This window comes from Triturus cristatus, chromosome 5_1 (assembly GCF_964204655.1).
Source record: "Triturus cristatus chromosome 5_1, aTriCri1.1, whole genome shotgun sequence".
NCBI classification, from domain to species: domain Eukaryota; kingdom Metazoa; phylum Chordata; class Amphibia; order Caudata; family Salamandridae; genus Triturus; species Triturus cristatus.
Window position 1 is genome coordinate 425,256,358 of NC_140587.1, and position 17,313 is coordinate 425,273,670.

A 17,313-nucleotide genomic window follows, 5' to 3' on the forward strand; every position below is an offset into this window, starting at 1 on the left:
ATTCAACCTTTTCAAATGTTCCTGTTCATCATTTCCCTTTCTCAGCACATCGTCTTGAAAATGTCAAGACACCATCCAAAACCACAACACATGTGCAGCCAGCACAGACGCCAATCCGAAGGGCATCCGGCGGACTGGAAAACACCATCTGACATGAAAAAAGCAGTCGAGTGACGAGATTTATTTGCTAGAACAACCTGATGACACCTGAACACAGATCCTTTCGAAATGCTGCAACATACTGCACTTCAAACATTTTACACTTTTACCCTGGCATGATTTAAAAGATGCAATGTGTGGTCTTGACCCACATTCAAAACCACTTCCTTCAAAAGGAGTCACCTTTTTCTTCAAATTGAATCTTTTCTCACGAGTACTTTTCTTGTTCTTTACAATACAACTGTGTCCTCTTGAGATGTATTCAGTACTTTAGCAAATTCCTTAGATCCCTAAATTCTGTTATTCATGTGAAAAAATGTGTGCCTTCTAACAACCAGGTACAGTAGTTAAAAAAAAAAAAAAAAAAAAAAACAGATTTCAGCCTTTTTACCGCTTCCTCGTACTCATCCAACGTATCTTCATCGTCTTCTGAAACAAACATAGGTAAATGTTGAAAAATGTTCTGGCCTTCCAAATCCAAGGGAATGCACCTTTAACCTTGAAGCCATCACCAAGATGGCCGCTATGCAGGGCCCGCACAGGTGATGGGGCGGTCATGCTTCTTGCATTGTTTAGTTTGTCCACCAAGGATAGTCAATTTATTTATTTATAGAGCGTGACATTCATCCCGAAAGATATCATGGCGCTATGTAGGGAGAATTCAACATAATGCTGCCAGAGGGAGTAGTAGATCTGTCGGATATTATATCTTAGGAAACAGATAGGTTTTAAGTTTTTCCCTAAAAGCTAAATAGTCAGCCGTGAGGAATGAAGACTGAATAGTGTGCAGCATTTGAAATAGCTGAAGAAGATGGCCACTCATTGCTGCTGATCGCTGTTGCCCCCAAAGTCGAAGTAAAAACTTTTCTTCAAGGTTAGCTGTTTTCCAGTGGCTGCAGTTAGAAAAACATGGGACCTCATTTATGTGTTTTTGCCATAAGGCAGCGCAACAGGTCTTCCTGCTGTGCTACCCTATGGCAAAAGAAAAGGGCAGGAATGCGCCGTACCTATGAGATACGGCGCATTTATGTCCTCTTTTCGCTGCGCCGGCACACAATAGGCTGCCCATGTGCCAACGCAGGCAACTGTGCACCATAATGCAAGGATGCCTGCGTAGAGTGGATGATTTTTTTGTGCAGGAAGGGAAACCTTTCTGCACAAAAGCAATCACAAGAGGCTTTTCTGCAGCACACATAGAAAAAGGAAAAATGAGGAGAAATAAAGATATTTCTCCTCGTTGTGCCTCCTTTACGCCTCCCCTGGAGTTGCAAAGTTTTTGGCACTGCCTCAGATCTACGATTTCTCGTAAATCTGGGGCAGTGTCAAAGTGCCATGGATGTTGCTGGGAACGCCCCTAGTAACACCCATTGCACTCTCCTTTAACGCAGAAAACTGCATTGAAGGGGACAATATTTACGAGGCTGCATTAAGCAAAAAAAAGTGGCTTATTACTGCCTCGTAAATATGGAGTAGGCTCCTGCGCCATGGAACGTCACAAAAAGTGACGTCCCGATGGCGCAAGGGCCCTCATAAATGAGTCCCACGTGTTACAAGGTAGCAATCGGTAAATCTCTTTGGCAGCTTGGAAGCAACTGTAAGCGGAAGGCAGTCTGCCAAAGGATGTGTGTAAACCACTCATCACCAGCCTTGCGGGACGCTGAAGAAAATATCCTGTACTCCGATGATGTGATGCAGGTACATTTTATTTCACATTGATGAGGAAGTGGGCAGCAGCACCAGCGCTGACCCTTAGGTCCAGCTAATGGCTCCTGTCCCTTCTTGACCATTCCAGAACCGACCGACTTCACACATGACGATGATCCTGGAATGGTCAGTACAAAGACAGGATCTACATTGGGACATAAAACTTTCATTTAGAAACCAATTCTATAACAGACATAGTTTGGGATTGGGCTGTGCCTCACAGGGTTATTTCTCTCCCACTGCACTCTGTTGGCTGTGTGATGAATCATTATGCTTGCTATGGAGTTCCTGCTTTGTAATGCCTAAGAGACTATTTTACATCTAAAACATACACTCCAGCATCACACATGTAGAGGCAGATTTCTTCATTTCTGTTTGAAACCACAGTTGAAAGAGAAGAACAGTGGCATATCTACTAAGATATGGCACTGTTTTCCACACTCACTGTGATGGCCGCCTTTAGACTATAGTGCAGCAAAGCAAATATCCTTGCATCATAGTGCAAGGGAAAACAGCCTTTACATGCAGCCATTATGGTGCAATACCTTTATCACGCATCCACTACAATGCTTATGCCTTTACCATGCATGCCTTTACCAAGCATAATTTGACCACGCATGCCTTTACAATGAAAATGAAAGTATTTTGCAGGTATATATATACATATACACCTATATACCTTTTCAGGGTTAGGGTGCCTCAAAAATTATGCACAAGAAAAAAACTGAGAACGCTGGGTAGTTCCCAAGTTTTGGTGGATAGCAGCTCCTGTATAGAGCACAATATTGTCATCCTAAGTAGGGAACAATACATCACAGAAGCCAACAGACAATTAAGGAACACAGAACATTACCACAAATTGCTGAATGATCCAACAAATCAATTTATGGGAGTGTTCCATAGAAAGTTGTCAAGAGGGCATGAGCAAGGATTACTGGATGACGATGAATATTCATATTTGAAAACTGATAATCTCATGACTCCAACGATTTATTTTCTGCCGAACCTCCACAAGGACAAAAGCAATCCACCAGGGAGACCGATTGTCAGTTTAATTTGAGCCCTTCTTGAAAATCCTGAAAGATTTATTGATCTCTTCCTTTTTCCATACATGATTATAATACCATCCTATTGCAGAGATTCACAAGTCTTCCTGAATAAGATTGATGGCATACCTTGGAAACCAGGCTACTGGATGGTGACAGTTGATGTTGTGTCAATGTACTCAGATGGTATGCAAGCCTGTGAATATTTCTTGAAATTACGGTCACTGTCATTCTTGGAACACTCTTAAATGATAATGGAAATGATGAGTTTCCGTCTCGAACACAATGTATTTCTATTTAATAGCGAGTGTTTTCTCCAAAGACAATTCACAGCCATGGGGCCATCCTTTGCACCAACATTTGCGAACCTCATCATGTGTTGGTGGGAGGCAGAGGATGTGTGGACCACCCAGGACATGGCACTGACGGACCAAGTCATAATGTGGGTCCTCTACATTGATGACTTATTCCTGCCATGGGAAGGGGAATGGGAGGACTTTGAGATGTTCATACAGTCCCTGAACAATATCCCCAGAAGCTCAAATTCACCTTCGAAATCAGCAATACAAAAATAAATTATATTGCTATCACTGTTTATGTGAAGAATTAAACTATGCATGAAGATCCATAGGGAAGCAACCAGTAGCAATAGCATCCTCCATGCGAATAGTAGGCACCCATGTGCCTTGAAATGGATCATCCCATATGGAGAATTCCTCCGTGGAAGATGGAATTTCTTGGAAACTAAGGAATTTGAAATACAAATAAGAGAAATGTATATACAATTTGAAGCTATAGGATACCCGATGGAAGTTCTGGATGATACCTGAATGAGAGTTAGAAAGAGGAAAAGGGAAGAACTGCTGGTAGCTTAACCTAAAACTATGAATAAAAAAAAAGAAGGTGATGCATCTGTGAGGTACGTTATGGAGTATAATTCATCACATCAAGAAATAAGGGAACTCCTGACACAAAATTGTCAGATTTTGAAAATGGACGAAAGTTTGAAGGACTCACTCCCTGTGTATCCCAATATCATGTACAAACAAGCATTTGCAATGCAATAGGTCTCGCATTTACAAGAGTTTGAGCTATAGGCATTGTAAATGACAATGCCTTTTATTTATATTTTGTTTTTAAAACAGATAAAAAGGTGTTGTCATATACAATGCCAATAGATTAAACTCTTGCAAATGCGAGACCTATTGCATTGCAAATGCCAGCACCCGTGCTATAAAATAAACATTTTAAAAAGCGTTAGGAAAGAGTGCAGTTGCCCCTCAAAAAGGGGAAACCTATTGGCTTTGTCAAGGTTTGTTTATATTCCGTACCCACTTTTAAAGTCATCCAGTATGAGAACTCATAAGTGGTTAAGAGAACCTTGCAGTGCTGCAGCACCTGGCATTCCAGTTAAAGAAATCCCCACTTATTTCAGAGGCTACACGCCATGTGGCAGTACTATTATGTGCTTGTTTGTTACTGGAAAGTTTTGAGATAGGGTCACTACAGCACAAAATTCCACAAAATCGGTAAGGAAGAACACATTTGTAGTGTCACTATTTCTAAAATTATAACCGAACTTTGTGTCATAACATTTTTGTTGTGCAATTGATATAGAATAGCCTTAATTTGTAATACACATTTATTAGGACAAGGGAGCAAGCTGCAGATTGCGCTCAGACCAGTATTACGATTAAGAGCAGCCTGCCCACAAAAGGAACAGATTCAGGCTGGGAGCGTGTGCGGACATAGGTGTGTCCAGCAAGCGGATTCCTGGCTCCCACACCTCCACCTCACAACTGCGACGAGCTGCGAGACAATCCACGGAGTCGGAGACACCACGCTGCAGACTCCCTCTAATTAAAATGGTCTGACTAGAAGCGCTGTAATTATCCCACGCCTTTAATTATTTCCCGCCATGGCTGCTCATTACAGAGGAGCTGCTGGTGCCAGACCCACACGCCGCGCATGTGCTTCTGATCCACTCCAAGCGCAGCCAGATGCATGCAGCAACTTCTAGGGGGGAGGGGGGGTTAAGTAAAGTCACGTACTGGCAAACAGCACCATCTTTTCAACCATCAAAGCCTGACAAACACATACACTGTTGTACCCACTCACCCATTAACATGACACTGCATGCGGTGTCCCTCCTAGCTCCGCCGAACAGGCTGTGGTAACACGCTCGGCAGCGCCTTTGAAATGTTGCCCAACGCCGCCGTCCCGGTGCAGCGCATCAGGTGCTTGAGATGTAGCCAGGCAGGGGCTGCCGAGGTTCCCTGCATGTCCAAAGACACCCGCGGGCCCCATTCCGAAAAAGAGCCCAGGAAAATCCAGTGATACGCGCGCACCACAGAGGATCGGGGGCGAGGGAGCGCGGCAGCACCCGCGAGGCAAACGTGCGCATGCTAGACACGGACAGGAATGGGCGGAGCAAAGGCGGGACATGCGCCCGCCTTTGCCCAATTGCGTACTGTATTTTTAAAAAGCACGCTAAAGCCAATGATAGCCGGCTAAAGTAAACCCACACGCACAAGCGTGTGGGTAGCTTTCTGATGCCCCTACAAGAGGTCTCGTGCTGCACGAGCAGTGCTGCGCACTGCAACGCTAGGCGCGAGACCTAAAAATACCTTTCTTGGGGGACAGACTCACAAGCAGTTATATGCAACAAGATGAAACAGGAAGACCAACATTAATGACATGGCTTGTCGACAATATGAAAGGGTTCTGGAAATGCCATAAGTGTAAAGCTTACCCTTATGCCTCTAATAAGACACAATTTGAGATACAAAATTGGAAACCTGTCAATATTAAGGAATGGATTACCTGTGAAACCCTGTTTGTTATCTATGTGTTGGAGTGTTTATTTGGGCAAAGATACATTGGGAGTACAGTAAACAAGCTGAAGTAGCAACTTTTACAGCACATAAGGGCCATAATGTATAAAGACTTTATGTCCTGGATGGCCAAACATTTGTGGGAGTCACATGATGGAGAATTAAGTAACCTACGCTTCTATGGAATCCAGAATGTCTGGAAGAAGCCCTGTGGCGGGATAGTGAATTGGACTTACGAAGGCTGGAGTCAAGGTGGATTATACTAATGGGAACGGAACAACCATGAGATTTAAATCTGGATGCAGAACTGCACGTGCACTTGTGATGTTACCATGTAACCCTCTCTAGAGAGGTGCAACGTGTGTTGCTTTAGCCCAAGCAAGGACACGTCTGCTTTGATTTTCTTGTGACAAGAAGTGTGATTTTTTTTTTATTCAAAAGTGTATCATTTAGCATTTATGTCATGGGGACTCTACACAAGGTTGGCCACGCTTTTGCTCCATCTGTCAACTGATGTACCGTGAGTAGCAAACATATGGTTGTTACATGGGAAATGAAATGGGCATGATTATACAGCTCAGGGTTTAAGAGTTTGCAAAAGAGGGATCTGGCACTTTTGAGTCTACCCTATTTTGTAATCTCACATACAGTAGAAATACTGACACTTTGACTTCTTCCTTAGGTGGATGTAATCAGAGGAAGGAAAATTATAATATAGGCTGTGCATTTAATCATAATGACCTGAAGAGCATTATGCATTGTCACTTTAATCTGCTATTTGTCATGGCCATGTAAAACCTTTTTAGAAGTTAGGTTGTGTAGTTGACACTGAGATGTCCTTAAGATCTGGTACTTAACCAAAACAGTAATAGAGCATGGCAAGTTTTATGGTGCCACCTTGTACAGTAATATCAATCGCAATGAAAACTCAACTGAGGTAACATCTTAAAGCGACAATTACTTTATTGAATGAGGCATTGAGAAGGGACGCCTGAAGTTTAGAATCCAACTGAGGTGAAGATCTGTAATTAGCGAATTTTCACAATTACATTCTAGACTTTGATTTGCACTATTAATAAAATCTTGAACTTACCAGGCTTTTATATAACTCTGGAAGGGCGCCAAACATATTTGCCACGCTACATTTGCTACTTTGCACAATGATACACAATCATGAATTGATGCAATATGGTTATGAGATACTTTATAAAATGTGCTGTCTTTGCACAAATATATTATGCACTGTGATCTGCACTGACATTTGACACCTTAAATTTGCAAATTTCACACAAAACTTTGAAAGAACAACACGCTATATGATGCGAATGATGGGTAATAATACATATCAATAGCTATGTGCCAGACATAGTTGTCATTTTAAATGTGCTACTTTCCACAATGGTATCCATTGAAGATAAATTTTTGCAATATCACAACTAGACATTTATCGATTTTTCCATCTTTGCAAAATTCCAATCTGTACTGTGATTTGCACTAACACCGACACTTTAAAATTGCAAAGTTTGCACAAAACATTTCAAGATTGCTAGATGCTATATAATGCAACTTGACAAAGTGGTTTACATTGACCGAAGTGTGAATCTGTACTGGGGTGGGAATTAATAATGCCCCTTCAAAGGATTATGTTGGTATGGGAACATCCAGGAAGAGTGCCAAACGCTGAACGTCCCATGTGCAGGGTGACTCTGATTGCAGTACTTACGTTTTGCTGACAGGAATATATTTTGGCTTATTATTACGGGTAGTCCAAAAATAAATCTGAAATATGGATTCGCATACTAGCTTTCCTGCCACTATACTTTGTAAACTTATAGATGTGAAACTTAAGATAGGAAAATATGGCAAATGTAAATTGAGACTAAGTGGTTGTTGACATTAATGGCTCAGTCATTCTGTTGTTTTTAAAGAATATGGTGTAATTTGGTGGTGGTCCCTTTAAAAGGGGACAATCTTCACAAACTCTCTATAACCCTCTGGAAGGTTATGGCCGAAATGCATAGGTCTCTACTTTTATCCGGTGCATTGGCTTAAAAAATAAATAAAATAAAAAACGCTATTTTAACGTAGCCATGCCGCTTGACTCCGTGAGTACCGGCGTCTGATAAAAGGACAGACAATTATGCAAAAAAGAAGCAGAGAACTCTGGGTATTTTCCAAGTTTGTGTGGAGAGCAGTTCCTCTATAGAGTACCCTACAACACCAGTGACACTCTGAATCTGCTCATCTCAAGTGTCTGTTTTTCTAGCAAAGCTTTTAAGCATAGGATTAGCACAGTGCTATCCATGCGGAGGTAGGAAGGGACAAAATATTTTGTACATCAAAATCTTGAAGCATAGGATTGGCACAGTGCAATCCAAGCCGAGCGGTAAAATGACAAAAACCTTTTACCACACCAACCACAGTATTACAGCTTGGATTGTTAAAATAGCATTCAAACCAACCTGGAATGAATAAAAGAAACCCCAACACGTGTTCTGCTATCATTATAGCTCTTCTGGAAGGTTTAGCTTGGCCCAGACACAACCCAGTATAAATCAAAACAATAACCTTGCTAGAAAAGCAGACATTTTAGGTGAGCAGATTCAGAGTGTGGCTGGTGTTTCAGAGTGTGTCTAGTGTTGCAGGAGGCTCTATACAGGAGCTGCTCTCCACCGAAACTTGGGAACTACTCAGAGCACTCTCATTCTTTTTTGCATAATGTATGCAGCACACACACACACATGCATGCATATATGTACGCACATGTGTGTGTGTTTGAACTGGTACTTTCTGGTTGGCTGAGGTGAGGCCCTAGCCAGGCTGAACCTTCCAATCCTGTCAGGGGCGGGTGATTACACATAAAGTATAGACTATCCTCACCCTTGGTTAGCTTGGCACTGAGCAGTCAGCCTTACTATAGTGGCACTGTGTAAAGCATTGGCACAGCACTCACTCATGATGAATATCTTGAGCGTCACAAAACAGACTTCACACATGATGTATGTAAATAACGTTTATATTCAACACGCATTATAATCAACACAACATGAACATTATGAATTTCTGGGCATAAATCACACTTGGAATCATGACTAGCCATACTAGGCCCAGCCCATGGACGTCATTTAGGAGTCACCAGGGGTCACTGCTGCGACCTCTAACATGCCCATTGTGACCCCTGGGGCTGTCTTTACGACCCCTAGCGTCAGCAGTGGCAAAATCAGTGTTAGGAAGAGAAGCAGCTCTTCCTTAAGGACGTCAGTGGTGGCTTCACTCTTCTTGTTTTAGGTAAAATGTTAAGTATACTAATAGTGAATACTATTACATTATTTGCTATTAGTTTAATAAAGATGGAGTACAAATAGGTGGGATATGACTTTAACCTGCACCTTAGGTAAGTAAAAAAAAATGCTTTTAAATGTATGTATGTTGCATGAGTGCTTGCAGTTTTGAGTGTGTTTATGTAAGAGACTGTGTGTATTGTGTGAATGTGTGAGTATATGTAGGCAGAGTGTGTGTGTGTGTATGTGTGAGTAGTTGTTTGTATGTGTGAATATGTGTGTATGTGTAATTGTGTTTAAGTGAAAGTGAAGGTCCAAGGGCATGTGAAGTAGGGGTGGGCGGAATTTGCGAAATCCACTTTCGCAAATTATCGCGAAAATGTTAAATTATCGCAAACACGCGGAAATATCGCGAAGATGCAGAAGTTTTTTTCCCGCATGTTCGCGAGATTTTCTGCATGGTTGCGGCTCGCCAACTTACCCATGTGGTTGCTCGCGGGCGCGGCCTTCTTGTTTTCAGTTGTCTCGCGGTGCATGATCGCGAGAAGAAAGACGTGGTCGCATGACGTCACTGCGGGCGCGAACTGTCGCGAGACAGCGCAAATGGCTAAAAACAATACTACATCTCATGGAGAACGCGATCGGATCAAGAAAACTTGTCGGCGAACGCAGGGATTCAGGTAAGGCAATCGCGCACGCGCGAGAATGTATTATTTTACAGCACGAGCAAGAAGCAAATTATCGCTAAGCTGCGGAAATTTTGACATTTTCGCGGAACGCAAAAATGTCAAATTATCGCAATTTCCGCGAACTGAACAAAATTTTCGCCCAGGCCTAATGTGAAGTCACTTCCGCTACCCCTGGCATCTTGGTAAATAGATGTCCATTGGCCAGCCATGTTCGAATGACATGAGCAGTATGCACGCTTGGGAGAGATCCTATTCTGCACCCTCCCCAGCCCTCTTATGCGGTTCAACACGTTGTCCACCCCAGACCCACCCTTGCAATTCTTATAATGCAATACCACAGTTAGAAGATACACCCAGCCCACAACGATATCTGAAATGAGTACATACACAGTATTAACTAACTTTTTAGCAGCACCGCGTTGAGAGGCAGTGGGGGAAAACCAATATGAAACGTAATGCACTTTTAGCAAGAAATCAGCGTATCAGGCAATCCTCAGTCCAGTATCGTGAACCATGGGCAGTTCATCGACTGGTACACATGCACATTTACTCCCCACCAATACTCAATGCAAAGGATGTCAGGCAAGTCCGTACAGAACGCGTTTGCACACATGCACACTCAGCATCCTAATACCCAGCAGGTCAATTGATAACAATCTCTGCAGACCAGGTGACCACAAGCCTCCCTCCACCTCACTCCAACTATCCTCCACTCCCCTGATTGGAGACACCCCGTCCTCCCCAGGACACTTGGTCATATGCAGCCGAAGTTACTCTTAGTCAGGGTCACAGGGAAGCCGGTGGGAGGATGGCACATTTTGTGAAGATTCATCAAACGGTGCCAAAGAGATAGGCAAGTCAAAAAATGCTTTTCTAAGGAAACATGGTCCTAACTATACAAATACAATTTGGGTGACAGGTTTTGGTCGGCGCTTAGTATCCCAGTAACTGGTCCTTACCAGTATTTTTTACAAACATATAAAATAACACATTACTGAGATATCCACAAACGCAAAAATTCACAATAAGTCTTCTTGGTTAATTCTTTAAGTTGTGTTTATTCTTTCTTCAACTTAACTCTCCATGTCAATACATTCAAAGTGATCAGACCGAAGCCAACACGTGTTTCGCGCTCCACTGCGCTTCTTCAGGGCTGTCACAAACATAGAATACAATAAATTAGAATCTAAACAAAATCTTAGCAGAATCAATCTATTTAACAACACATTCCTTAACTTACTAACACTGTTACTACAGATGAAGTAAAACTACATAGGGTAGATTGACATCCTCATTATCCCTACATGTCTTAACATATTTCGATTGTGATCCCATCACATAGTTTCGGATCACCCTTCACATCCCCATATTGGCATCTGATATGTCATGATCCACTTTAGCAAAAAGCTTTATTCATTTTTTCAAAAAGTCACCAACAACCCTAAATTTAAAGAAGTCTAAGTTTATTTATCTAAAGGTGAAAAATAAAAAATATATTTATACTGTGTCAATGTCAGGATTAGAACTCACGACCTCCACAACCTTTACCCGTCTCTCAACATTCAGTGCCACCATACCTCCATAAGAGTTGTTATGAAAGTGGACTAATCTATTTATCTATTATTATATACTCAACTTTAATATCCTTTCTAAGGCCCAGTTGGTCATTTATTCTAGATTATGGTGTTCAATTATAAGTCTGAGTTTATTGGTTTGCCTTCAATTTTGAGTTTTGATAATATTATTCCATCACTCCCATTTCTCCATTTATTAAATTATTCTCATCATACGTTATCACTGTCTGTGGTTAAAAAAAAAAAACATACCTTGGTATATCTAATCATATTCCACAGTCCTTGTTTTACTTTCTTAAGTGAAACCCTCTCACCTCCTAAATTTCTTTTAAGACATGTAGAGCTTCTCCTTTTAATTTAATTCAAAGTTAATGTCCTTACATGGTCAATATTCCAGAACCCACTTGATACGGGTCTAAACATAAAAAGGGAACAGTCACTAGTAAAAGAATATGTATAATGACTCCGAATTCAGAGTGTAAACTTTCTTTCCCACCAAGTTAAACTAAAAACATGCTGGCGCTTCCAGTGTCTCTTAAGGAGTAAAGCACCCTCCAGACTGACTCCCGTTCCAACCTCCCAGGATTCGCTATCAATTGAACAGTCCCCGTGCTTACAGGCTGCGAGCCTCTCAATCCTTCTCTTTCACTTCACGGACGCGAACTGGGCTCACTACACCCTTTCTCCTTATATACTTTTGTTCTACTTAATCACACACACCTGTGTGCCGCGAGAGTTACCAATTATCTATTCGAGGCTCATTACCCCAAAATACTCAATACTATATGGCGATAGTTTCCTTTAAAAGTCTATTTTAATGCAATGCAGCACACCGACTGCAAACAAAATAATCCACTTCAATACACCGCTAAACCTAAAAGTGAAAATAAAAAAAAATATTTATACTATTTCAAAGTCAGGATTAGAACTCGTGTGCTCCACAACAGTCGTCCTTAACTTATCATACAGTGCTGCCATACCTCCATAAGAATTGTTATAAAAGTGAACTAGTATCAACCTCAATCCCATTTTCTATGAAAAAATCATTGTTGCAATGCACTAACTCTCTTATGAACTCAGTTTCTAAGGCATTGGTTTATAACACATTTGAAGTATAGCTCATTATAAAAAAATATATATATATATTTCGTAGACTTGGTTATTACTGCATACAATCATCCTTCACTGGATTCAAACCCGTGGCCCAAACCTCGAGTCACCTCTCTCTTAAAAGTGTGTGCGGCAGTTCCCTTGTGTTAGTAGCCAGACTCCCAGTCGATATAGTTCCTTAGATTCATTAATCAGGCTGTTGCCCTTAATTATAGCAGTACACCCAGGTGAAAAAGGCTTGAGATTTATTACTTGCCACTCAGGGGAACCAAGATGTTGGTTCGCTGCCGTAGGACGCCTCCTAGAAGCTCCCCCCTCGTTGCTCTGACCGAGGGTTTCGGCCCTGCCTTACCGGATTAAAATGGATTAAGATTGACGGAGCGCGAATCTTACTAATACTTAATTTACAAGCACGAGTTTGAGCAGGAAAAGGTATGAGAATTTCGAGGCTGTAAAGATATCCTACCTGATGTGCCTCCTCACGCAAGCCAGCGGATCAGTCTCCGGTGTTCGTAGTGCGAGGTGGCGTTCAGGCTCCGGATCCGTAAGGACGCGCTTCAACACAGCGCTTGGCGAGAGGCTCTGCGTTACCAGGATGGCCCCCCCTAGGAGCACCCGACGAGCTCGGGCTGAGCACGTCGGAGAACCAGAAGCTTCGCCAGCAACCGTAATGGAGGTCAACGATGACGAGGAGGAGCCAACGGCAGCAAGCAGCATTCAACACAGCCCTATCCAGGTACTCGGACGAGATAGGGGGGGTCGTGGCAGTGGCAGTGCCTATGTGAACACTTTATCGAACATTAACACAAGTAATCTTGGCAAGCCTATCATGAATTTTTTTAAATCTGGGCAAGCCTCTGTTCTCTTCCAGGCCATCGGCTCAGAGACCTCCACTCCGGGCTTTCCCATAGCCGAGGCACTTAATGCTGCAATTGAGTGCGGGATGGCTAAGGATACCGGTGAGGCTGGGAAAGTTGGAATGTCTCTACGCTCACTTAGTACTGATTACCTCTCAGAAACTGAAGGCTTATCGCCTGGGAGCACCGAGGACGCAAATCTCCCTCCACTTCACGATCTTATCTCGGACTGTGCTGCTGAATCTGTGCAGCCCGAGCAGGTAGAGCAGGTAGAGCCACAAGATGTGCTGGGAGGAACGAGTGAACTTTCGAATCAAGTTCCAACTTTAGCGGGTCCGTCAAAAATCTCCAAAATTAAAGGTGTTAAAGTCTGTGGGGCTGGCAGCAGGGGTGGAAAGGGCCGAGGACACGGGAAGACACAAGTAGCTGGTCCTGCCACCGGGGGCAAGGGCTCTACCAGACCGGCTGTTAATAACACCCTGAAGAAGGATCTGGGAGCGAGCCCTCTACGTAAATGGGTGTCCACAAAGGGTGAAGTGAAAAGCATGGTTGCTCGATTATCCAACATTGGTCTATCTGCTGGTCAGGATAATCAAACAACAGGACAGGCAACACGGACCGAGAGGCCAAGATCTGCTCCTACTACCCCCACAGAGTCATCGATAGTGGTGGGAAAAGGCCAAGCCCCGACACCGCAAGATAGAGATACCACGGCTGATGGTGTAACATCTTTTACAAGCCTGGCAAGCATAGAGACTTCCGCGATTCCCACTACTCAAACTCCCTTTGCATCAATTTCGGCATCATTTATAGATACAACACAAGAAAGGGATGATTTAACTAGTATAATAGGGGATCAGCAGCCCCCTTTAAACTCTGGGTCTCCGGGTCTTGTACCCCCGACATCTGTGGGTCCGGCAGCGATTACTGAGCCAGCTAAGAAACCCAGCGGCGAAGTCTTAAACCCCAAGGCAGTTTCACATTTGGAACCTACTTTAACTACAGTACTCTCAGTGTTGGCAATCCAGCACAAGGAGACACAGCACTATTTCCAACAGGCCAGAACAGATAGGCAGGAGATCAAATCGGCTCTAGAGGAGGTTGCTACAAAGGTCACAAATCTTGCTACCGAAGTACTAGACCTCCAACAGCGGGTCGCCGAAGTGGAGGAGGCTAATGCCGCTGCCTGTGCCTCAATTAAGGTCCAAGATCAGTTGATGAGTACAATGCAATCTAAGGTCGAGGACTTAGAAAATCGTCAAAGACGTCAGAATCTGAGGGTTTTTGGGGTACCTGAGGGAAGAGAGGGCGCTGATGCTCGGGGGTTTATTGTCAATCTTTTTTCTAAAGCATTTCCTGATCTTGCTGATTGGGATATGGATACACAAATCCTAAGAGCGCACCGGCTCCCCCTAGCGGCTAATCCCTCTCGACCCTCAAAATTTCCCCGACCATTATTGGTGTATATTGAGAACTTTTTATTGAGACAGGCTATTTTCTTTAAAGCTCGACCAATGACCCCTGTACAGTATGATTCAATGTCTATTTTTGTTCGCTCTGACCTTTGCAAACACACTATGGACAGAAGGTGGCAGCTAAGGCAGCTTATGGACCCTTTCAAGGCTGTCGGTGCATCTGTGTTTTTACAAGATCCTGCCCGGCTCAAAGTGATTAAGGATGGGCGCTCACACATTTTCTTTAATGAACAAGAGGCTAAGATTAGCCTATCTAGATGGCAACAATTATCAAAGAAATGATAGGGGGAGCCTGTAATGGCTGTAATGGCCTTCGTATGTTCATGTATATTTACGCTACGTTTTTTAAATTAGTAACTAATTTGCTGTGATTTATCTTGTGTGGCAGGGGAGGGCTTCGTATTGCACTTTTCTATTCTTTTGTACTTATTGTCATTGGTGGTCGGAGGAAGGGGGGGGCTCTCTCCTTGTGGGGGGCGTACCTAGGTGAGTTGCTGTCTCATTGAAAGCTGGGAAAAGGGGTGATTCCTTTCCGTAGATACCGGGTGGTGGGGGGGTGGATACAGGTAGGGGTGGGGTAGGGGGGGGGGGGGTAAAAACGAAAAAAAGCCAAAGGAGTGTTAAAAGCTACAATGGATTTTTGTTTCAAGACTGTGGAATGGAGGGATTGTGGTTAAGAATAATATCCCTTAGAAAATGTCCAGAGTTCGTATAATGTGCTGGAAAGTGGCTGGGCTGAACTCTTCTATTAAACGACGATTCGTCTCTGAGGAACTAAAAGCTTATCAACCACAGATTGTTGCCCTAACAGAGACTGAATTGGTTTTCAAGGATCGTAATTTTTTTAAGCAACTGGGATTTGAGCTGATAACATGCACCTCCCAGACGGTTTCAGTACGCGGTGTCGCGCTTTTGCAAGCACGAACCACAAAATATACGTTATTACGCTCATTTAGTGATAAAAGGGGGAGATGGGTTCTTGCTCAACTCCTGGTTCTTGGACACAAACTTACAATCTGTGTGGTTTATGGCCCGAATAACGATTGTCCTATGGACATTTCTTTTTTAAACACAGAGCTGTTGGGCTGGGATGGTGAACTTTTGCTTATGGGAGATTTTAACTGTGTTTTAGATCAGAAACTAGATTCTTCAAACGTCTTGGGTCGGGCTAGAATGGTATCTACTAGGGTGGCAATTAAAGATCTTTTGCACATACACCAGCTGGTTGATTTGTGGCGGGCGATTTACCCACTAGCTAATGGCTTTACATATTTTTCACAACCACATCGTCAATACTCTAGAATAGATATGGTGTTTGTCAACTCAGTTAGGCTAGTAGATTCTAATATCGAGGTTTGTCAAAAAATTACGTCGGATCACAACCCTCTGTTACTTTCAATTTTTCTTGGATCAACAACACTGCGGGAGGCGAGGGGTTTTACATTTCCCAAAATTCTGCTTAAAAATCATGATTATATTCAACTTATGCAAGGTCAGATAGTGGATTTTATAGACACTAATGCCCATACTGCTTCATGGTCTATGGTTTGGGATAGCCTTAAGGCATACATTAGGGGTACTACCCAACAGTATTTATTTCGCCAAATCAGGTCAGAGCACTGCTCGCAGCAGCCGGGCGAAGGGAGTGTTTGGAACTAGAACAGCGTCACACTATAGCAATATTAAATAGAGATCCTCGAGAAGCTGACATTCATCATCAACTTGTAATAGCGAGAGCTAAGATTATTCGCGAGATGAGGGAGAAAATTGCTAGTCAGTACCACGAATCGAGACTACGACAGTACGAATATGGAGAGAGGATCGGACGGGTATTAGCCTATCAGCTTGCGGATTCCAGGGCCCATACGCAAATTAAGAGTATTATTGGGGAGGACGGTCTGACATATCACCAACCTGTAGAGATTTTGGAGCAATTTAGGCAATTTTACATAGATTTATACAGCGATGATATGACATGCGATCATTTTGGGCTGGCAGCTTACTTACAGGAGAGCGGGTTGAATGTTTTAAACTCCCTTACTACTTTATCAATGGACAGGGATGTGGACGGAGCTGAAATTTTGGAAGCAATTAAGGCTTTACCCTCAGGGAAAGCTGTCGGGGGGGACGCTTTACCTCTGGAGTTCTACAGAACTTTCCTAAGAACTTTGGGTCCGGTCTTTTTAAAGATGGTGAACGATATTTTGAACGGCAGAGATGCTCCCCCGTCTTGGAAACAGACTAATATAATTGTGTTTCTCAAAAAGGGAAGCCTCAAGCTGAGAGAGGCTCCTATCGTCCAATTTCACTCATCAACCATGACGCCAAAATCTTTTCCAAGATCCTGTCCTCTCGACTCGCTCCATCTATACAGTCAATAGTGTCGGATCAACAGCACGGTTTCGTCCCTGGGCGGGATACTACAACCCATATCAATACTGCCATAGCTGTGTTTGATGCAGCCCAATGTTTGGGTGGCAAAGTAGCGATGCTAATGTTGGATGCCGAGAAGGCTTTTGACCGAGTCACATGGGGGGGCACTTTGGGCCATAATGCTGGAAGTAGGGATCGGTCGCAAGTTTGT